Source organism: Lytechinus pictus, chromosome 5, assembly GCF_037042905.1.
Source record: "Lytechinus pictus isolate F3 Inbred chromosome 5, Lp3.0, whole genome shotgun sequence".
Lineage (NCBI taxonomy): Eukaryota > Metazoa > Echinodermata > Echinoidea > Temnopleuroida > Toxopneustidae > Lytechinus > Lytechinus pictus.
This window is the reverse complement of record NC_087249.1, coordinates 38,936,532-38,959,301: the sequence shown is the minus strand read 5'-3', so window position 1 is coordinate 38,959,301 and position 22,770 is coordinate 38,936,532.

The following is a 22,770-nucleotide window of genomic DNA, read 5'->3' as shown; positions in this document are numbered from 1 at the left end:
ATATATTGCATTGTATTGTATTTACCATTGTTATTAGTTTGCCTATATTTTGTATTTTATATATTGGTTTAGATCCTGATGAAGGGCATGTGCCCGAAAGCTTGATGAAGACAGGTATTGACCTTGCTACGGCCCTCTCCATACACTTGATCTCGAATATAATTATGAAGGAGACCCGTACACGTACATCGCCAAGATTGATCACACTTATATAAATATATATATATATATATATATATACACAAAAAAAAAGTAAGTCGCCCCTTAATAAAAATGCAGTAACTTTTGAACGGAATAATTTTGAGATGTAATATTTCGTAGGTAGATATTCTACATTTATTACGCAACTTCTGAAAAAATGTTAGTGTGATCGGTTGAGTCATGCATGAGTAATCAAAGATTGAATTAAAAATGACAATTTTTGAAAGTCACAAGAGTCGTTTTTCAGATTGTGTAAATACAAAGTTTGGCGAAGGATGTTTTTTGGTGAATTTTATGGTGCTAATGCTATTTTTATTATCCATCATTTAGACAATGCACACAAAATTTTGATAACGTATGTTCATGGTTGAGTGAGCACAATTTTTGGTGATGTATCATCATAGGGGTTTATGGTAGTATCCTCTATAACTTAAAAAAGCACGTTAAAAATAGAAAATGTTAGTGACTCCCCTCCCCAAATTGCTCAGCCCCCTCCCCACTTTCAAATTGCGGATTAGTCCATTAATTCAACTGATCCTTAGAAATTGTTAGGAAAAGAATGCATTATGCAATATAAAGAACATTCATTCCTAAGTTTTCAAGTGTGCTCGCTCAACCATGAAAGTGTAAAAAGTTCGGAAAGTGTGTGGTGATAAAAATGATGGATGATAAAAACAACAGAAATTAAGTCACATTTGAAACTGAATCTGCCCCCACTATTCACTTTATAACCCCTCAAAATGAGTCTGTGACATTAAAAATGCCCCTTTTTCCACTTTGATGCGTGCATCGATTTCATTTTTGCACAGTTTTCTGCCCATAGGTTGATCAACATTACTGCCAAATGACATTGCTAAAGTCAGTTTTGTAAAAAAGGTCCACCATTTTGAATAAGGGGGTACTTATTCTTTAACATGTGGACCCATAGTGTACACAATGTCCATGGGAGAAGAAATCCAAATTTAAAGAAAGGGTTTGTTTCACGGACGGTTTTTTGTTACTTCTGCCATCAGTTTTTTCATGAAACTTTGCACATGGCTTCAGAATGACACTATCCAAAAGGTGCGCACACCAAAATAATCATTCGATACGGCACAGAGTTGGGACAAGGTCTTCTTATTTGCATAATTTTCGAATATCGTGTGCTCACTTAAACATTATACATCGGGATTTTCATAAAAATCAAATCAAATGAACTATGCAAAAAGGTTTGTGACAGATATCCATAGTTAGCAATTGCAATTTTTCCAATAACGTAAAAAAAGCTATTCACATTCCACATGTTCATCAAGGTGTGAATGTTTAATTAAACGCCTTTGAATCAATGAAGCATGTTAATTGGTCATGAATATAACGAAAAAAAGTTGGTAAGATAATTTCAGTTCCCAAAAGGAAACAATACTTTGCCTATATATATACAATATATATATATATATATATATATATATATACATATATATATATATATATATATATATATATATATATATATATATATATATATATATTTATACATATATATTTATACATATACTCTGGATTACCCTCGACGAATAGATAAATATGATAATTTTGCTATTCGAAAAAAAATGTGTGTAGTCTGACTGTAGAACAAGATCTCGGCCTGCCTGCATTACCAATTGCAAGGCTGAAAGAAAATGTTAAATAATGTTAAAAGAAGTTTCCAGAAAATGAATTATAATCCGTCCGACATATCCCAAGTATTATTACTTTGTGAAAATATATTTTATGAAATGTTAACTTCAATTTTGTTTTTGTTTTATAAATTATACAGAGTGACGATCCCTTTGCAAGCGATCCGGACGCAGAAATTTTTAAGTCTTCTGAAAGAGATTTTTGGGGAAGACTGTGAATACGACACTTTTGCTGATTTCAAGTCATGTGAAGAGGTGGATTCACCGGCGTATTATCAATATGTCTTCCGCAAAACAACATAAATCAATTTACCTTGTGCGTTTGACTCAGTCTTAAACCTATGTGGGCGCGTCGTGGTCTAGTGGTTCTGACTCTCGCCTTTCAAACAGAGGGTCGTGAGTTCGAATCCTAGCCATGGCGTGTTTTCCTTCAGCAAGAAATTTATCCACATTGTGCTGCTCTCGATTCAGGTGAGGTAAATGGGTACCGACAGGAAGTAATTCCTCAAAAAGCTGTGCGCACCAGAATTGGTAGACTAGCTTAAGGACGTTCCACAGTTAAATTGAAATCCATGTCATTTTCACCAAACTTTGCACATAGATACTTTAGAACCTTAATATTCGAAATATGCAAAAATTAACATAGGTCCATGTGCTTGATTTTTTGCTATAGAGCTTCAAAGTTCACCCAAATTGATGTTCTTAAGAATTGCGCTTTCAAAAGAATTTAGCATTTTTAGACCGCCCAAGATTACTACAATGAGTTTAAACCTCTATTACTCAGTCAAAATACATGAAAAAGTCATCAAATTTCGCAAGAGAGTGAATAATTGTATCGTTAGAATGGAGAATCTATTTATAGTGCTATTTGTTTGCAATTTTAAGTTTAACAGCACTGTCAGTTCTTAAAAATGGCGTAAAAGATAACAAAATCCCAATCTAAAAAAATGTAAAATTTCATTAGCAAACTACAAACGTACAATAAATGCTGCACTTTATTCAAAATCCATGTCATTTTCACAAAAATTTGCAGAGTTGTAGAGGAAGGTATACCTAAGAGGTACAAACATTAAAAAATAGGGGTTCATGTGCTTGTTTTTAAACTATCAGCATTTTTATTAGAGCAAATGTGCTTTTTAAATCACCAAAAATTCGCCGAATGCTTAGTATCTATGTGAAGGAAAAATCGAAACCACTCTACCATTTATTCAAACTCGGTGTGATATTCGTGATTCTTGGCAGCACTGCAGAGTAAAGTATTTTGAAATTGTAGAGAATATTTTTGAATTGGTCCATGGAAAAATTCAATTTTTTAGCTTCATGAAATAACGCATCGGATTTGCAGTTAAAGTGCAGAAGATGAGAAAAATCAGCTCATTCCCGCAGCTAATTAATCACCTGTTCATCCATTGTGACGTCAGCGCGCAGAGTGTAAACTATGCGCAGATCATAATGCGCACAAACATAACTGTGGAACGTCCTTAATAGCCGGGGTAATATAGCAGCGCCTTGAACACCTAGCAAGGTGGATACGTGCGCTATACAAATCCTATATTATTATTATTATTATTTTATAGTAGAAAATGGGTTGCATTACAAATTTGGGGCTGTAAAAAGGACACTTTAAAACATCCTACATATTGGTAACTACACACAAGAAAGTTGCGTTCTATACAGATATTGCCTACCTAGAGTTTGAATATAACATTTCCTCTCCCCGACGGAGTTATATTTTTCCCAAGGGATTATATTTTGCCCGAAGCGCGCAGCGCTGAGGGAAAATATTATCCCGAGGGGAAAATATAGCGTCGGAGGGGAGTTGAAATGTTATTTATTAAAACGATAGACCAGGCAATATCTGTTATATTATATAGTATATGTGGATTCGCCATCAGAAATTGCAATCATCATCTGGCTCAAACCCGTAATTCTTGCTACAGCTCTGATCCATCTACGTCATAATAGATTTTTTTTTGAAAATACATCAAACGCGTTCTTCATGCAATCGACGCGTTAACATTAGCGCGTACATCAAATAAACTACCTTGTTACGCAACTTGTATGCAGCGAGTGACGTCACCTTAGTGAATATAACGCCGCAATTGAAAATACAACGCAGTATATTCCCTGAGGTGACGTCAAAACCTAGAATATAACAAATGCGATCCTCGCAGCTATGGTCACGTGATGGCTTATTGACCTATCACTGATTCGAATCTACATAACCTATGTAATATACATATATATCACACCATGTGATGTTCAGACCATGTCATAATACACATGAGGAGTGGTGTTGTATACATGACGTAAAACACGAAATCAAAATACTTTTTTCATGCAAAGCACGCCTAATCCACTGGTAATTTTTACGCTAACAATTAATGCAAAATCCAATATCATACTTTCGATAAAATGCATATTAAATTATTTCAATTTCAACACGTTTAACCCATTATGTGTTTTATATATGTAATACTTAAGACAGTCTAGAAGTTAAAAGATATTGAGATGAAAACAATTCTGCATATTCCATGCAAACCTAAAATTCATAGTTTCTATTCTTGTATAATTGTATTTGATTTTAATAGCTCTTTATGTTTATGTATCTAGTACGTTCTTGAAAGGACAAGTCTACCCCAACAAAAAGTTTATTTGAATGACAAGAGAAAAATCCAACAAGCATAACGATGACGCACTGCAAAAACTCTGGTGTTGATTTAACACCAGCCCGTAATCTATACATGTCCACACAGAAAAGTGTTAAACAACACTAGTTTCGTTTTGGTCTAACACCAGATAGGTGTTTATATAACACCAATTAGTATCATACAACATCGGTTTGATTCCAAACTGGTGTTGTTTCAATACATTTCTGGTGTGGACATATATAGATTCCGGGCTGGTGTTAAATCATCACCGGAGTTTTTGCAGTGCAATTTCATCAAAATAGGATGTAAAATAAGAAAGTTATTACATTTTAAAGTTCCAGTTACTTTCACAAAACCGTTATGTGCATATTCTGGTCGGTATGCAAATGAGGAGACGTATGATGTCATCCACTCACCATTCTTTATATTTTGTTATATGAAATATGAATTATTCTAATTTTCTCCTCAATTTCAAGTGAAACAATGATTTTTTCCTCCCTAAAAATTAGAAATTAGCATTGTTTAATACTATATGGTTCAGTCAAGTGGGCCATTATTGTCAAATCTGTAAAAAAATGAAATGTTGTATAATTTAAACAATAAAAAACAAAAGAAATAGTGAGTGATGGACATCATCGACTGACTCATTTGTATGTCGCTGAGTTGTGTATATCTTTGTTTTGTGAAAAATAAGCCATTGAAAGCCTTTGAAATGCTATAACTTTCTTAATTTACATCCGATTTTGATGAAATTTTCAACGTAATGCTAGTTTGATTTTTCTTTATTTTTTAAATCAACATTTTCCGGGGTGGACTTGACCTTGAAGCGCCATGAGCACCAATGGGTGGATCTGTACCCTTTATCAGCAGTCACTATAATTATCATCAGTATTAATATCATTATTTAAATGAAAATGAAAAAAGACACCAATCAGTGGCGTTCGCGGGGGGGGGGGGTGGTTACAACCCCCCTTAAATTTGTTGATACCCACCCCCTTAGAATTCAAACCCCCCTGAAACTTTTTTTAAGACCTTTTTTTTTGCTTGCCAATTTTTTTTTTTTTTTTTTTGGGGGGGGATTGTCAACATTTCATTCAGCTTGACCCCCCCCCCCCTTCCAAAAATCCTGCGTACGCTAGGACATACTGACACCAATAATTGACTTCTTAAAATAACATTTAAAAAAACCTTTGGAATTATGTTTCAAATATTGTAAATAGAACAGGAAACATTTGTCATTATGTTCAGCATATTACTAGTACCAAGAAGAGAACAGAAGGAGGTTGACTTTGAATGTCACTTTGACTTTCGATCATATTGGTACAAAATTGGGATTGCGGTTTTATATCGAAGCATGCATCAGGTGAGGGTTTTGTTCCAAACCCGCCTGACCTGGATCAACCTCTGTTACCAAAATACATCGAAATACTTCCTAACCGATTACAAGTTCAGTTTAAAGGAAGGTTACCTCATGGTAATTTGTGTTATTTGCTTATTTAAATGACATCATGTCCTTCATTACATCCCCTCCGGTTTGTTTTCATCCGATTTGAAATCAATCGGAACAAGGGATGCACCCGGACCGGTAACCGATTTTAGAACATCAAGTGGGTGTGTGATTGTTATAGGCCTGTACCTGCTATACTAATTTGCCATTTCTGCAGTATAGGTTTGTTTATGAGTTGGAAAGCGCCACCAGACATTTGCTTAATTCGTCACAAAGGGAAACGGATAAAGAAAAATAAACAATTAAGTAACAACGGGAAAATAATCTATAGGCCTAACAAAAACCTCCAGATGATCGATGTCAGCTGAAGTTAAACGAACGAGACAGACATGCGGGAGGGGGCGTGGGGATTTTTTTTTCATTTTTGTTGTTATTTTGAAGGATTCCCTTCCAGTAGTTTGGAAATAAAGAGAACAAAAGAAATTATACTTGTTTTATCATTATTACTATTATCATTATTATTATTATAAATTATTATCATTATCATCATTATCAATATTATTATTATTATTATTGGAATTATTGTTATTATTATTTTTATCACTATTATTATCATTAATATTACTATTACCATGATTGCTGTTGTTGTTGTGTAGTAGTTGTAGTATATATATATATATATATATATATATATATATATATATATATATATATATATATATATATATATACAGTGCGTATCAAAAAAAGTTTACATTTAGAGAAAATCCTGTAACATTATACATTTGTAATATCGTGAAGATTTTTCCACATTTTAACATTGGTACAGATCCATTTAAGCAAATGACGATATAACTGTCGAAAATATTTCTGCTTGAGTGAGCACTACTTACTTTTGAAAAGTTAGTGAAAAATGATTTGCGCAGAACTTTGAAATAGTTATGCGAATAAAAGGAGACCTTAATCATGAAGAACACGTGGAATTTAGCTAGTAAAATTGATTTGAAGATATCTTTTACCTTTTTAAACTTGTTTCCTTGCCCAAACACTTCGAAGAGTGCATTGCGCCCCACCCCACTCCCCCACACACCGAGGCCTTCGAGACGATATTTGCTTTACACTGAGCCGTGATTTACATGAAATGGCTTTGGCTTGATTTTAATTTTGTTAATCATTGTCAAGCTTTGAAAAAGTGTGGATAAACAAGTATTAAATGAAAAATGAAATGTAAACCCACTTTAAATGATAAAAACTTAGTGAAAAATGCTGGAGATGTCTGTATAAACTTTTGTTCAGATTCAATTATGTCCTTAGATCCAGCTGGCACAAAAAGGGTAAAGGTTGTGCTTACTAAGTGTTGAAATTTTAATTTGGGTGGCAAAATTGTTTCAAAATGCTTGAAAGTATCCGTTTTATTTCAATTGACTAAAAGTGCAAGGGAAGTGTATGAGAAATGTTTCGCAGGGTAAGTTTGATTTCGCCTTTTTCCCTTGACACAGCGTGAAAACGAGCATATCTGCGCAAACAGATTTCTGCGAGCTTTACAAAAATGGACAGTGCTCACTCAAGTGTAACATTCTGTCATAACGTTTACTTCCATTGGATAGATGAGACCCAGACCCAAGAATATATGTGAAATAATTACCCACATGTTGTATATTTTTTAATTTCCCAGGGCTTTTCAACGCACTGTATATATATATATATATATATATATATATATATATATATATATATACATATATGTTGACACTAGAGAACGCACTTCATCTAGATACTGCAGAGGGATTGATTTGGCGTCCAACACGTCCCTCGTAATGTCCTTTCAGGGGCGGGGTGGTCTATGGAAAATGATTATCAGAAAAGAAAGTTTTTCTGCGCAAAGCCTCTTCCTTTTCGTTCATAAGGATTCGATCAAAACAGATGCTAGGGATCACAGGAAGGGGATGGGGGAGGGATGTAACTCATCAAGGACCCTCTACAGATAAGAGCCCAACGGCCTTAAATTAAAGGACAAGTCCACCCCAACAAAAAGTGGATTTGAATAAAAAGAGAAAAATCCAACAAGCATAACACTGAAAATTTCATCAAAATCGGATGTAAAATGAGAAAGTTATGACATGTTACAGTTATTTGCACATCCTGGTCGGTATGCAAATGAGGAGACTGATGACGTCATCCACTCTCAATTTTTTTTAATTATGTTATTATATGAAATATTAAATATTCTAATTTTCTCGTCATTGCCAAGTGAAACAACGATTAATTCCTCTCTGAACATGTGGAATTAGCATTGTTTAATACTATATGGTTCAGTCAAGTTGGTCCTTAGCTGAAATAGAAGTAGAAATGTACAATTATTATAATGATAATGATCGGTTTTTTTCTGTGATAGCGATATGATGATTATTGTCAAATGATATTTAAGATAGTATATATATATATTTGAGATCAAGAGTATGGAGAGGGCCGTAGCAAGGTCAATACCAGTCTTCATCAAGCTTTCGGGCACATTCCCTTCATCAGGATCTAAACCAATATATAAAATACAAAATATAGGCCTACTAATATAGGCCTACAATGGTAAATACAACACAATGCAATATATAACGGATATAAGTACTTATAGTTCATAAATCAGTTATTCATTTAAGGTAATGGTGAGTCAATGTGTAACGAAGTATAGAATATATAGTTACTTATCTCCGTTATATATTGCATTGTATTGTATTTACCATTGTTATTAGTTTGCCTATATTTTGTATTTTATATATTGGTTTAGATCCTGATGAAGGGCATGTGCCCGAAAGCTTGATGAAGACAGGTATTGACCTTGCTACGGCCCTCTCCATACACTTGATCTCGAATATAATTATGAAGGAGACCCGTACACGTACATCGCCAAGATTGATCACACTTATATAAATATATATATATATATATATATATACACAAAAAAAAAGTAAGTCGCCCCTTAATAAAAATGCAGTAACTTTTGAACGGAATAATTTTGAGATGTAATATTTCGTAGGTAGATATTCTACATTTATTACGCAACTTCTGAAAAAATGTTAGTGTGATCGGTTGAGTCATGCATGAGTAATCAAAGATTGAATTAAAAATGACAATTTTTGAAAGTCACAAGAGTCGTTTTTCAGATTGTGTAAATACAAAGTTTGGCGAAGGATGTTTTTTGGTGAATTTTATGGTGCTAATGCTATTTTTATTATCCATCATTTAGACAATGCACACAAAATTTTGATAACGTATGTTCATGGTTGAGTGAGCACAATTTTTGGTGATGTATCATCATAGGGGTTTATGGTAGTATCCTCTATAACTTAAAAAAGCACGTTAAAAATAGAAAATGTTAGTGACTCCCCTCCCCAAATTGCTCAGCCCCCTCCCCACTTTCAAATTGCGGATTAGTCCATTAATTCAACTGATCCTTAGAAATTGTTAGGAAAAGAATGCATTATGCAATATAAAGAACATTCATTCCTAAGTTTTCAAGTGTGCTCGCTCAACCATGAAAGTGTAAAAAGTTCGGAAAGTGTGTGGTGATAAAAATGATGGATGATAAAAACAACAGAAATTAAGTCACATTTGAAACTGAATCTGCCCCCACTATTCACTTTATAACCCCTCAAAATGAGTCTGTGACATTAAAAATGCCCCTTTTTCCACTTTGATGCGTGCATCGATTTCATTTTTGCACAGTTTTCTGCCCATAGGTTGATCAACATTACTGCCAAATGACATTGCTAAAGTCAGTTTTGTAAAAAAGGTCCACCATTTTGAATAAGGGGGTACTTATTCTTTAACATGTGGACCCATAGTGTACACAATGTCCATGGGAGAAGAAATCCAAATTTAAAGAAAGGGTTTGTTTCACGGACGGTTTTTTGTTACTTCTGCCATCAGTTTTTTCATGAAACTTTGCACATGGCTTCAGAATGACACTATCCAAAAGGTGCGCACACCAAAATAATCATTCGATACGGCACAGAGTTGGGACAAGGTCTTCTTATTTGCATAATTTTCGAATATCGTGTGCTCACTTAAACATTATACATCGGGATTTTCATAAAAATCAAATCAAATGAACTATGCAAAAAGGTTTGTGACAGATATCCATAGTTAGCAATTGCAATTTTTCCAATAACGTAAAAAAAGCTATTCACATTCCACATGTTCATCAAGGTGTGAATGTTTAATTAAACGCCTTTGAATCAATGAAGCATGTTAATTGGTCATGAATATAACGAAAAAAAGTTGGTAAGATAATTTCAGTTCCCAAAAGGAAACAATACTTTGCCTATATATATACAATATATATATATATATATATATATATATATACATATATATATATATATATATATATATATATATATATATATATATATATATATATATTTATACATATATATTTATACATATACTCTGGATTACCCTCGACGAATAGATAAATATGATAATTTTGCTATTCGAAAAAAAATGTGTGTAGTCTGACTGTAGAACAAGATCTCGGCCTGCCTGCATTACCAATTGCAAGGCTGAAAGAAAATGTTAAATAATGTTAAAAGAAGTTTCCAGAAAATGAATTATAATCCGTCCGACATATCCCAAGTATTATTACTTTGTGAAAATATATTTTATGAAATGTTAACTTCAATTTTGTTTTTGTTTTATAAATTATACAGAGTGACGATCCCTTTGCAAGCGATCCGGACGCAGAAATTTTTAAGTCTTCTGAAAGAGATTTTTGGGGAAGACTGTGAATACGACACTTTTGCTGATTTCAAGTCATGTGAAGAGGTGGATTCACCGGCGTATTATCAATATGTCTTCCGCAAAACAACATAAATCAATTTACCTTGTGCGTTTGACTCAGTCTTAAACCTATGTGGGCGCGTCGTGGTCTAGTGGTTCTGACTCTCGCCTTTCAAACAGAGGGTCGTGAGTTCGAATCCTAGCCATGGCGTGTTTTCCTTCAGCAAGAAATTTATCCACATTGTGCTGCTCTCGATTCAGGTGAGGTAAATGGGTACCGACAGGAAGTAATTCCTCAAAAAGCTGTGCGCACCAGAATTGGTAGACTAGCTTAAGGACGTTCCACAGTTAAATTGAAATCCATGTCATTTTCACCAAACTTTGCACATAGATACTTTAGAACCTTAATATTCGAAATATGCAAAAATTAACATAGGTCCATGTGCTTGATTTTTTGCTATAGAGCTTCAAAGTTCACCCAAATTGATGTTCTTAAGAATTGCGCTTTCAAAAGAATTTAGCATTTTTAGACCGCCCAAGATTACTACAATGAGTTTAAACCTCTATTACTCAGTCAAAATACATGAAAAAGTCATCAAATTTCGCAAGAGAGTGAATAATTGTATCGTTAGAATGGAGAATCTATTTATAGTGCTATTTGTTTGCAATTTTAAGTTTAACAGCACTGTCAGTTCTTAAAAATGGCGTAAAAGATAACAAAATCCCAATCTAAAAAAATGTAAAATTTCATTAGCAAACTACAAACGTACAATAAATGCTGCACTTTATTCAAAATCCATGTCATTTTCACAAAAATTTGCAGAGTTGTAGAGGAAGGTATACCTAAGAGGTACAAACATTAAAAAATAGGGGTTCATGTGCTTGTTTTTAAACTATCAGCATTTTTATTAGAGCAAATGTGCTTTTTAAATCACCAAAAATTCGCCGAATGCTTAGTATCTATGTGAAGGAAAAATCGAAACCACTCTACCATTTATTCAAACTCGGTGTGATATTCGTGATTCTTGGCAGCACTGCAGAGTAAAGTATTTTGAAATTGTAGAGAATATTTTTGAATTGGTCCATGGAAAAATTCAATTTTTTAGCTTCATGAAATAACGCATCGGATTTGCAGTTAAAGTGCAGAAGATGAGAAAAATCAGCTCATTCCCGCAGCTAATTAATCACCTGTTCATCCATTGTGACGTCAGCGCGCAGAGTGTAAACTATGCGCAGATCATAATGCGCACAAACATAACTGTGGAACGTCCTTAATAGCCGGGGTAATATAGCAGCGCCTTGAACACCTAGCAAGGTGGATACGTGCGCTATACAAATCCTATATTATTATTATTATTATTTTATAGTAGAAAATGGGTTGCATTACAAATTTGGGGCTGTAAAAAGGACACTTTAAAACATCCTACATATTGGTAACTACACACAAGAAAGTTGCGTTCTATACAGATATTGCCTACCTAGAGTTTGAATATAACATTTCCTCTCCCCGACGGAGTTATATTTTTCCCAAGGGATTATATTTTGCCCGAAGCGCGCAGCGCTGAGGGAAAATATTATCCCGAGGGGAAAATATAGCGTCGGAGGGGAGTTGAAATGTTATTTATTAAAACGATAGACCAGGCAATATCTGTTATATTATATAGTATATGTGGATTCGCCATCAGAAATTGCAATCATCATCTGGCTCAAACCCGTAATTCTTGCTACAGCTCTGATCCATCTACGTCATAATAGATTTTTTTTTGAAAATACATCAAACGCGTTCTTCATGCAATCGACGCGTTAACATTAGCGCGTACATCAAATAAACTACCTTGTTACGCAACTTGTATGCAGCGAGTGACGTCACCTTAGTGAATATAACGCCGCAATTGAAAATACAACGCAGTATATTCCCTGAGGTGACGTCAAAACCTAGAATATAACAAATGCGATCCTCGCAGCTATGGTCACGTGATGGCTTATTGACCTATCACTGATTCGAATCTACATAACCTATGTAATATACATATATATCACACCATGTGATGTTCAGACCATGTCATAATACACATGAGGAGTGGTGTTGTATACATGACGTAAAACACGAAATCAAAATACTTTTTTCATGCAAAGCACGCCTAATCCACTGGTAATTTTTACGCTAACAATTAATGCAAAATCCAATATCATACTTTCGATAAAATGCATATTAAATTATTTCAATTTCAACACGTTTAACCCATTATGTGTTTTATATATGTAATACTTAAGACAGTCTAGAAGTTAAAAGATATTGAGATGAAAACAATTCTGCATATTCCATGCAAACCTAAAATTCATAGTTTCTATTCTTGTATAATTGTATTTGATTTTAATAGCTCTTTATGTTTATGTATCTAGTACGTTCTTGAAAGGACAAGTCTACCCCAACAAAAAGTTTATTTGAATGACAAGAGAAAAATCCAACAAGCATAACGATGACGCACTGCAAAAACTCTGGTGTTGATTTAACACCAGCCCGTAATCTATACATGTCCACACAGAAAAGTGTTAAACAACACTAGTTTCGTTTTGGTCTAACACCAGATAGGTGTTTATATAACACCAATTAGTATCATACAACATCGGTTTGATTCCAAACTGGTGTTGTTTCAATACATTTCTGGTGTGGACATATATAGATTCCGGGCTGGTGTTAAATCATCACCGGAGTTTTTGCAGTGCAATTTCATCAAAATAGGATGTAAAATAAGAAAGTTATTACATTTTAAAGTTCCAGTTACTTTCACAAAACCGTTATGTGCATATTCTGGTCGGTATGCAAATGAGGAGACGTATGATGTCATCCACTCACCATTCTTTATATTTTGTTATATGAAATATGAATTATTCTAATTTTCTCCTCAATTTCAAGTGAAACAATGATTTTTTCCTCCCTAAAAATTAGAAATTAGCATTGTTTAATACTATATGGTTCAGTCAAGTGGGCCATTATTGTCAAATCTGTAAAAAAATGAAATGTTGTATAATTTAAACAATAAAAAACAAAAGAAATAGTGAGTGATGGACATCATCGACTGACTCATTTGTATGTCGCTGAGTTGTGTATATCTTTGTTTTGTGAAAAATAAGCCATTGAAAGCCTTTGAAATGCTATAACTTTCTTAATTTACATCCGATTTTGATGAAATTTTCAACGTAATGCTAGTTTGATTTTTCTTTATTTTTTAAATCAACATTTTCCGGGGTGGACTTGACCTTGAAGCGCCATGAGCACCAATGGGTGGATCTGTACCCTTTATCAGCAGTCACTATAATTATCATCAGTATTAATATCATTATTTAAATGAAAATACACTGTAGGAACTAAATGTGCTTACATCCATGCATCATTTAATTGTCTGATTAAAATCCCTTAAAATAATTTTCATTGAAAAGTTACATGAAAACGTAAGTTAAAAAAACAGTTTTCCCCCGTTTGCTTATGATAGCTGTCCACTGCATTTTAATTTTTTCAAGTGTTATCGCTTGTTTGTATGTAAATTACGTCTACTATCTATCATAATTATGTAACCGTCACAATTAGTAATATCATTTTGTATGTTTTAATATGCATAACAATAAATGTGATTAATGTGTTAAATATCAATAAATACAGAAAAACTTTGTTTAAAATGGTTATCAATATGTAAAATGTTAGTATTATTTATTTCCGAGTTTAGTTTTTAGCTATTAAAAGCTAATGGAGGCATCGAAACCCATAGTTTAACTTAGAATTTCGAAATTGGACAGAGTATGTTTGTTTTGAATTTGCGATCACACATCCTGTACAAGGCTAACAAATAATTTCATCACGGCCTTCGAAGCTTAGATCTTCAAATGAAGAAATTAGTTGCAAAAGGGGTTAGGTACACTTTGGATCATTTCGAGAAAAACCGTGTTTTTCATTGTCACTTACTGCAATATTTTTATGAGAAACTAAATTGTCATTATGTACTACCCTATCATGTGAACATAAAATTGGGTATGAAAGAAATCTACCTGTCTTTATTTTTTTTCTATATATACTTTTAAAAATTATAATTGTGGACCTAACCCCTTTTGCAAGTAAACTGAATTGAATCCAATCTATTTTGATTAAAAAAGTGATTTTTCTTTGCCATTTTTATTCACGTTTTCATGTGAATTTCAAATTTTCTTTGTTTTCATCAGAGCGACTAAAAATTTAGAGGTTTTGAAACAGAAAACAATAAAATTTATGAACAATGGACCTAACCCCTTTTGACAAATGAGCTCTTCAGAAGAGTTTGCAAAAGGGGTTAGGTCCACTCCAAGAAAATCATTTTTTTTTATTTCTCCCATATTGCAATATTTGTATGCGAAACTAAATTTTCATGATACCCTACCATGAGAACATAAAATTGGGTATAAAATAAATCTACCTGTCTTCATATTTTTAAAAATATTCTTTTCCAAAAAAATTCTATGTGGACCTAACCCCTTTTGCAACCAATGTGAAATGGACCTAAACCCTTGAAAAAAAAGAAGTTATTTTTCTTTGCCATTTTAGATCACTTTTTAATGGGAATTTTTACTTTTCTTTTGTATCATATCATAGAGCTACTAAAAATCTATACATTGAGACAAAAAGAAAAATGATGAAAAATGGACCTAACCCCTTTTGCAAGTGAGCTCTTCAAATACAAGTATGTGAATATTCACTCCCAACTCAGAACAAAACAAAAGTCTATACTTTGATATATTTGGGGGTATTTTCACTGTCAACTAAAGTAATGAAACTATTGTAATCTTTGTATACTTCGTATACTGACCACATCGTTTAACTGAAGCAACCATCTATCAGTGGAGGTGCCGTGGCCGAGTGGTCTAAGGCACCTGGCTATACATGGAAAGTCCCGGCTACGACACCTACATGTACACTGTTGGTCATAAAGGTGGAATATTTTTTTTCACCAAATTTTCACAGCGTAATTATTACAACATGATTTGAATATGGCATTTATGGTGCATGATAACCACTTTACTTTATTATTCCGCCTTTTACACACGTTTGACAGTGATATTTTACAAGTTTATGTCCTAAGCGATGGATGGCATGAGCATAGAACAACAATGACGACAATATACAGTAAATAAAAGGATCATGAGATATTTATTTTCAATCTCTCAGTTTTCCTGATGACTTCTTTTTTGTGATTTCATGGAAAAATTTGCATCAAACTTGAGTCATTGTTCTTACTCAGTCACTAGTATCGGATATGTCCACCCCTGGCACGAACCAGCGCATGCAGACGTCGTGGCATGCTGTCCACTAGCTTGTTGATGACGTCAACAGGCATAGCGTCCCATTCTTCCCTCAGAGCATCTGCCAACTCCTGCAGATTCTGAGGAATGACCTCTCTGTCGTTGATGGCTCGGCCTTGGGCATTCCATGCATGCTCTATGGGGTTCATATCCGGCGAACAAGCTGGCCATGGCAACTGTACGACGCCCTCTGCCTCCAGGAATTCCCTTACTGCAGCGGCCCTGTGCGGTCTAGCGTTGTCATCCTGCAGTCGGAAATTGTGCCCATACACTCGTCTTGCATATGGAAGACAGTGGAACTCCAAGATATCCCTGTAGGCGGCGGCGTTGACGTTTCCGTCCGGAACCACCAGTGGCGTTTTCCCTCCATAATGGATGCCGGCCCATATCATCACTGAGCCGCCTCCGCCTTGAGTCGTCTCGTGGATACATTCATCGCGAATGTTTTCCCCGGCTAATCGACGAACTCGTTGTCTCCCATCCTTTCGGTCAAGGATGAACCGGCTCTCGTCCGTGAAGACCACATGTTGCCAATGTCCTGGATGAAGCCTTCTGTGCTCCCTAGCCCAAAAGAAGACGAGCTACTCTGTGGCGAACAGACAGGCTTGGACATTTGGTCAACCGTCTTGCTCGGTAACCATGTTGGAGCAATCTGCGATTAACGGTTGACCGGGAAACGTTGATCCCATGATATCTCATCCACAAGCGACGAAGACGGCTCGTGGGCAATTTCTGGTTTCTGCGGCTGAAATTCAACAGTTGGCGATCATCTCTTCTTGTGGTCAATCTGGGACGTCCTGGAGATTTCCGTGGCCGCACATTCCCCACCTCACGTTGACGTTTCAGGATCTTAGAGACTGCACTCTGTGATATCCCTAGTACTTCTGCGATATCAGTCTGCTTGTAGCCCTCCTGTCGCAGTGCTACCACTCTCTCGCGTGTTGCTGTTGCCGTTGGACTAGGCATAGTCCAGGGAACGTCTCTACCGATTTTTATTTCAAATGGTACAAGGAACTCGAAAAAATGCAACCTTCTTATACACAGTGCTAAATCAGGGAAAGGGACAGAATATCATATGCATAGGCTTTTGTAGTCTACAACAAAAATAATTTATTACGTAATCAAAATTTCTCATGTTATAATGTCACCTGTGTAATGGGGAAACATTATGTAATCTCTCAATTACCATTTTGTCTACGCGTAGCCTTTCAAATACCAACAAAACTGTCGATTTTTATTAAAAAATATTTTATTCCACCTTTATGACCAACAGTGTATATGCTCTTTTATCCTGCATTCAAATAAAAGGAAATGCTTTACGCATTATTTGTAACTAGGTGTGCACTTGTTAAAAAAAACCCGACTGAGTTTGTTTGGCAAGCTGAGGTAAAGTAATATCGAAAGATGGCAACGGTAGGCATTCGAGTCCTCTTAACCCTAAAAGGATTAGAGGGCATGATGCCCCCCCTACCTTAACGCTTCAAGCGATATTTCCGAAACGCCAAAATATAGCGCCGCAAAATTTTATGGCTTTTGCTTTAAAGTCTCCCGCAACTTTTGAGACAAAATTCGCGACATTATACAAATAATGCATCCAGCCGAGTGCGTTAGTGGAAATGCAGAGCACGCGAGGTTTCTTTAGATAGGTAGGCCTTGCCGCACTGTGCACGAGCCGCTGGCGGCGAGTCCCCAGTGTGCACCACCTGAAGAAACTGAGCTTTCTCTGCATTTACTTTTACGCACGACAGAGCAAGTGCATTAATTGTTTTATAAAATAGCAACACAGAAACAAATTCTTAAAAAGTTATAGTACCGCTTTGTTGGACTTCTCCCGGGACTTCTACCGCACTTGTTTGCTTGAGCGTGCAATGTCAATTTTCGTTTCGCACCTTTTGCACTGCAGTGCAATGCACAAAAAAGTTGGATGTCATGTGACGCGTATTGGCCGATCGCGATGCTTGAAATGATACACCTACTTTATAAACGGGTTTAGCATCACGACGCCACATGACTTTTTATGAGACAATGTCGTGCCGAAAATGACTAATTTTTTAAACTTCGTGTACAAAGTCTATGGGAAATTCATAAAAGGGTAATTTTGTTCTAATTGGTCTGTTTAATTAATTTTAGGTTTAATTTAGTTGTGAAATGGTATGTGATAATTTTCATCGAAAAAAAAAAGAAAAGCAAAAGAAAAATGCATAAGAAATTTTAAAAACTAAGAAATACATAAGGAAAAAAATCGCTTTCGCAATTTTTCTTTCTGGAGCCTTTAAATTAGATTAAAAAGATTACATCGGCCAAAAAAGAAAATTTGAAGTGAAATTTGGTATTACAAATGCAAATATTTTTTTTCGCGAATAAATTTTCAATTTTTAAATTCACAATTAATGGAAATAATCTTTTCAGGGTTTGTTTGTTTTACTCTGGCTTGAAGCTTATGTGGTAAAGAATTTGCGTGGTAAATTTGGGCATGGGTGTGCGTATGGCGAAGGGGGGTGCTTCATGCCCCCAGTCCTCAATTAGTCTACAACTGTAGACCCACATCTGCAGTGTGTGTATCACAGCTGATTCAAGGAGTCTGCATAGCAGACTATAGGTCTACTCTGAAATGGCTCGCTTCGCTCGCCCTTTCAGGCTGGTTTGCTTCGCAAACCAGCTGCAGATCCCACTTCACGAGCCATTCAGAGTCTGCATAGCAGACTAGTCCTCAATACATCTCAAATAGCCCAGTCATTTTAAAGGGGAATCCAACCCAAATAAAACCTTGTTTTTATAAGAAAAGAAAAATCAGACAAGTTGATAGGTGAAAGTTTGAACAATATTGGACAAACAACAAGAAAGTTATGAATTTTTAAAAGTTGTAAATATTGCCGGTAATCACTATACTCATGGAGACTTCAAATTGGCCGCATATGGGATGTCATAGTGATGTAAGGCAAGGACTACTCTTCCATGTACTCCAATACATATTATGGCTAAAATGTCATTTTTCCCAAAAGTTTTATTTCAAATTATATTTTTCTTTCATGAGGACATTAAACAATATACTACCTGGGTTATATTTAGATCACTGCCCCAGGGGAATGGGTACTTAGGAGAAAACCACAAATCACTGATAATAAAGTACATGGCCTATGGGAAAGTTGTCCTTGCCCCTTGTCATAATTTACATACCCAGTTGCCAATTTGAAATCTACATACTATTAATGATCTCAATTATAAAGCAGCTATAACTTTCTTATTGCTTGTCCGATTTCTTTCAAACTTTCAACATTCTTTTTTATTTATTTTTCTCCTTCCCAACACAACATTTTATGGCCAAGGCCCGGGGGGCCAAGGCTGGATTCCCCTTTAAGGATAAGGCCCCTCGGATTCACTGTTCATCACTCCGTATCTGTGAGGTCACGTCTCAAACATGTCACAAAAATTACGTCAAATATCATGGAGTGTCAATCATAGCAACATTCTAAACTAATTGAATATACCCATAATCATGTTATGCCCGTTCAACCAATCACAGGAAGATTATTGTTATCCTATATTCGAATTACACTAAACTTAAATGAATGGAAAGGAATACAAATGACGAGAGAATGAAACAAAATTTTCCGCACTATGTGACCTACCACACCAAGTCAACATTAAGTCGCCAGAATTTATTTGTTTTTAGATTTATATTGAGCCTCATAAAGCACGTCTTAAGCTTTCAAATGATACGTAACTTGTCAAAATTGACCATCAATAACCCAAACAAGTACTGGATTTAACTGTTTAATGAATATAGACGAAATGCAGAAGAGCTTAAAAAATAAAGAGAAAACATTGTTTGAAGTTCGACGTACAGTCAATCCAATCTTAATGGATCTTCCAAACTGCTTGCAGGGGAGGGGGATTTCATATATTATTTAATTTTTTTTTTTTAATTCCTGTATCTCGTCTTTTACTTAACCTTTATTTACAACTTGAACATTTTTTTCAGTACGAAGAAAGACAGTTTCTATTTGCGATAAGCTAATTCTCTATTTCACTTTCGAGGACCAAATTATTTCTTTAGCTATTTACAGAATACATTCCCTGGTGACCGATTGTTGGGTTTGGGGATGCCAGGTAAAATATCTGAGGTAAAAATGACGTATGCAATCTCCTTTTTTCCCCTATCAATGAGAGCGACGATAAAAACAAATCAACAACAACAACATGGCAAATGTAAACATGACTGAGCTAATGGTATAGAGGTAAAATGGATGATGTGATGGCTGATGACATGGTAGTGTAACAAAGTGACTAGTGTATAGACTACACATGCATGCCCCACCATATTTCCTACGTCATGTACATGAGATGCTAAATTTTACATGACGCTATTTATGCAAATGACCCTTGACACCTGACCCCACGACATGATGATGTTATCTCTACACATTATTCAAATCAGCAGACTCTTCCTCTTTCATGAACATGATGAAATATGCAAATTACAAATGACTCGTGGAACCCGCTCGACCCTTCGCAGTCCGTTTCACGAGTTTCAATCTTATATTCTTCTACTTGCCTCCTGTTTTATCATCATTTCTACTCTTAAGTATAAAACGGTATTTTGTTCCATAACTTTTGTGGTTATATTGATATCATTCTGGATGATTTTGGACATTTGATCATGTTGAATTTAATGGAAATAATCTTGTGTTAAGAAGAAACTTTCCATCTTGAAACTAATGATACTGTGCATGAACTACACGGGTTAACGTAATCCCGAATATATTATATCTATTCCTATTCCAAATGCGGACTTACATAAGACTGGGATATTTCGTATTATTTTTCTAATTATATATATATATATGTAAGTTCGGCTTATGGGCTAATACTATGTATGTCTTCTGTTAGCAATTCACCTTTTCCTGATTTTATAACATTTGACAAAATTTTCGATGCTCGGTTTATAAAGTTCTGAGACATTCCATCTCTACCAGGGATACCGTTCGTATTTACAGAGACGCTAGTCTTTGTCATACATATACATCAGTATAATTCACTATATTTTCCAGCCGGAGCGCTGGAGTAAGTGGTTCATTGTGATCAAATATGTTTTTACCCCAACCATGTTCACTGTAAATATGTACATAATTATTATTAATAGGTATATGTTTATTCCGTAAGGGTTTGTAGAGCTGGTGAATACTTATTCGTTAATGATTCAACGTCTGCGGAGTCAGACTAGCTACGGACTGAAGTTCATGGTCAGTCTGGGCAGTGAGACTGACTGCATCCATGAGCACAGAGAAAATAATGTGATTTTTAGATTTGTTCATACAACATTGGCACAAATGGGAGGAGGACAGTATTCTCTCTTTGTATTAGCGGGGAAGGGATTTAGTTAAGAAATTTGTTCGTTGTTTTAGTGATTTGAGGCGTTTGGGTTCTGGCTATTGCTATGTACACTCTTAAAAATACCTGGTCAATTGACAAAAAAAAAATCGTTAAAACATGGTCTTATTTGACAAACTTTGAATTTGTCAAATAAATTTGTCATGCAAGCAGATTTCCTTGACAAATTGAATTCGTCAAGTATTTATGGGAAAAGGGGTTAGATCCACTCTAAGATTTCTTTTTCATTCTTCCGAATTGCAAATTAAATTTACACAAAACCCGACCACGTGAACGTAAAATGAGTATAAAAGAAATCTACCTGTCTTCATAATATTTTAAATATTCTTTTCCAAAAAAATCCTCTGTGGATCTAACCATTTTGACCATTACCGGCGCTCAGTGCATACAAGGAATTAATCATGCCGGGTATCCATTCACCTTACCTGGGTCAAGTGCAGCAAAATGTGGATACATTTCTTGCTGAAGGAAAACACGCCATGACTAGGATTTGAACCCAAGACCCACGAGAGTCAGAACCACTAGACCACGACTCGCCCACGCCATGTATTTAGCATTTTCTTGGATGTCTTTCTATTCCATCCATTAAGAATTCAGGAACATTTTTTTCAATTTGGTGTTCTTATTAAGAGAGCCCACCACTCACTCCCCCCCCCCCCTCCCTTGACACTTTCATACGAAAAAACTTGGGTCGACATTAAATTATAAATAAAACAGGCAAGTTTTCGGTTAATAAATTATTAATTTCGTACCTTTATGTTTTGTGTTCTCTATGCACAGGGTAACAATGCCATTAACGCCAGTTCACGTGAACACATTCAGTAGGTTACTTAAAGAGATATTTGGACCAAACTGCAAGTACTCCCTCTACGGTAACTTTATTATTCAAGAGCAGGGCGATACAGAAACTACGGCATACTTACAACACGTGGTATACGAATGAACAAGAGAATAATGTATAAGAACAAATGCATTTTCATTAAAGGCATGTTCTAATTTCTAATAGGGCCTAATCTCTCCTGTCTGGGAATATCATACAAGTGTTGCATGCACATGAGATCATTATGCGCTCTATCCTCATTCGAGTTGACGCTCTGTTCAATCCATTGCATGAAGCCGTAAGGAAGGCCGTATGGCTTAGTGCAAAGGGGTGAACACAGCATCAACGAGAGTCAGTGGATAGGTCGCATAATGGGCGAATGAAGACATGCATCATTTGGTTTATACTCTTCAAGAGTGAAATATTTGACAAAATAGAAGAGAGGGCCAGATTGCGCTTCGGGCACAAATTATCCTTAAAAATAAAAGTTGCGAGCGAGCA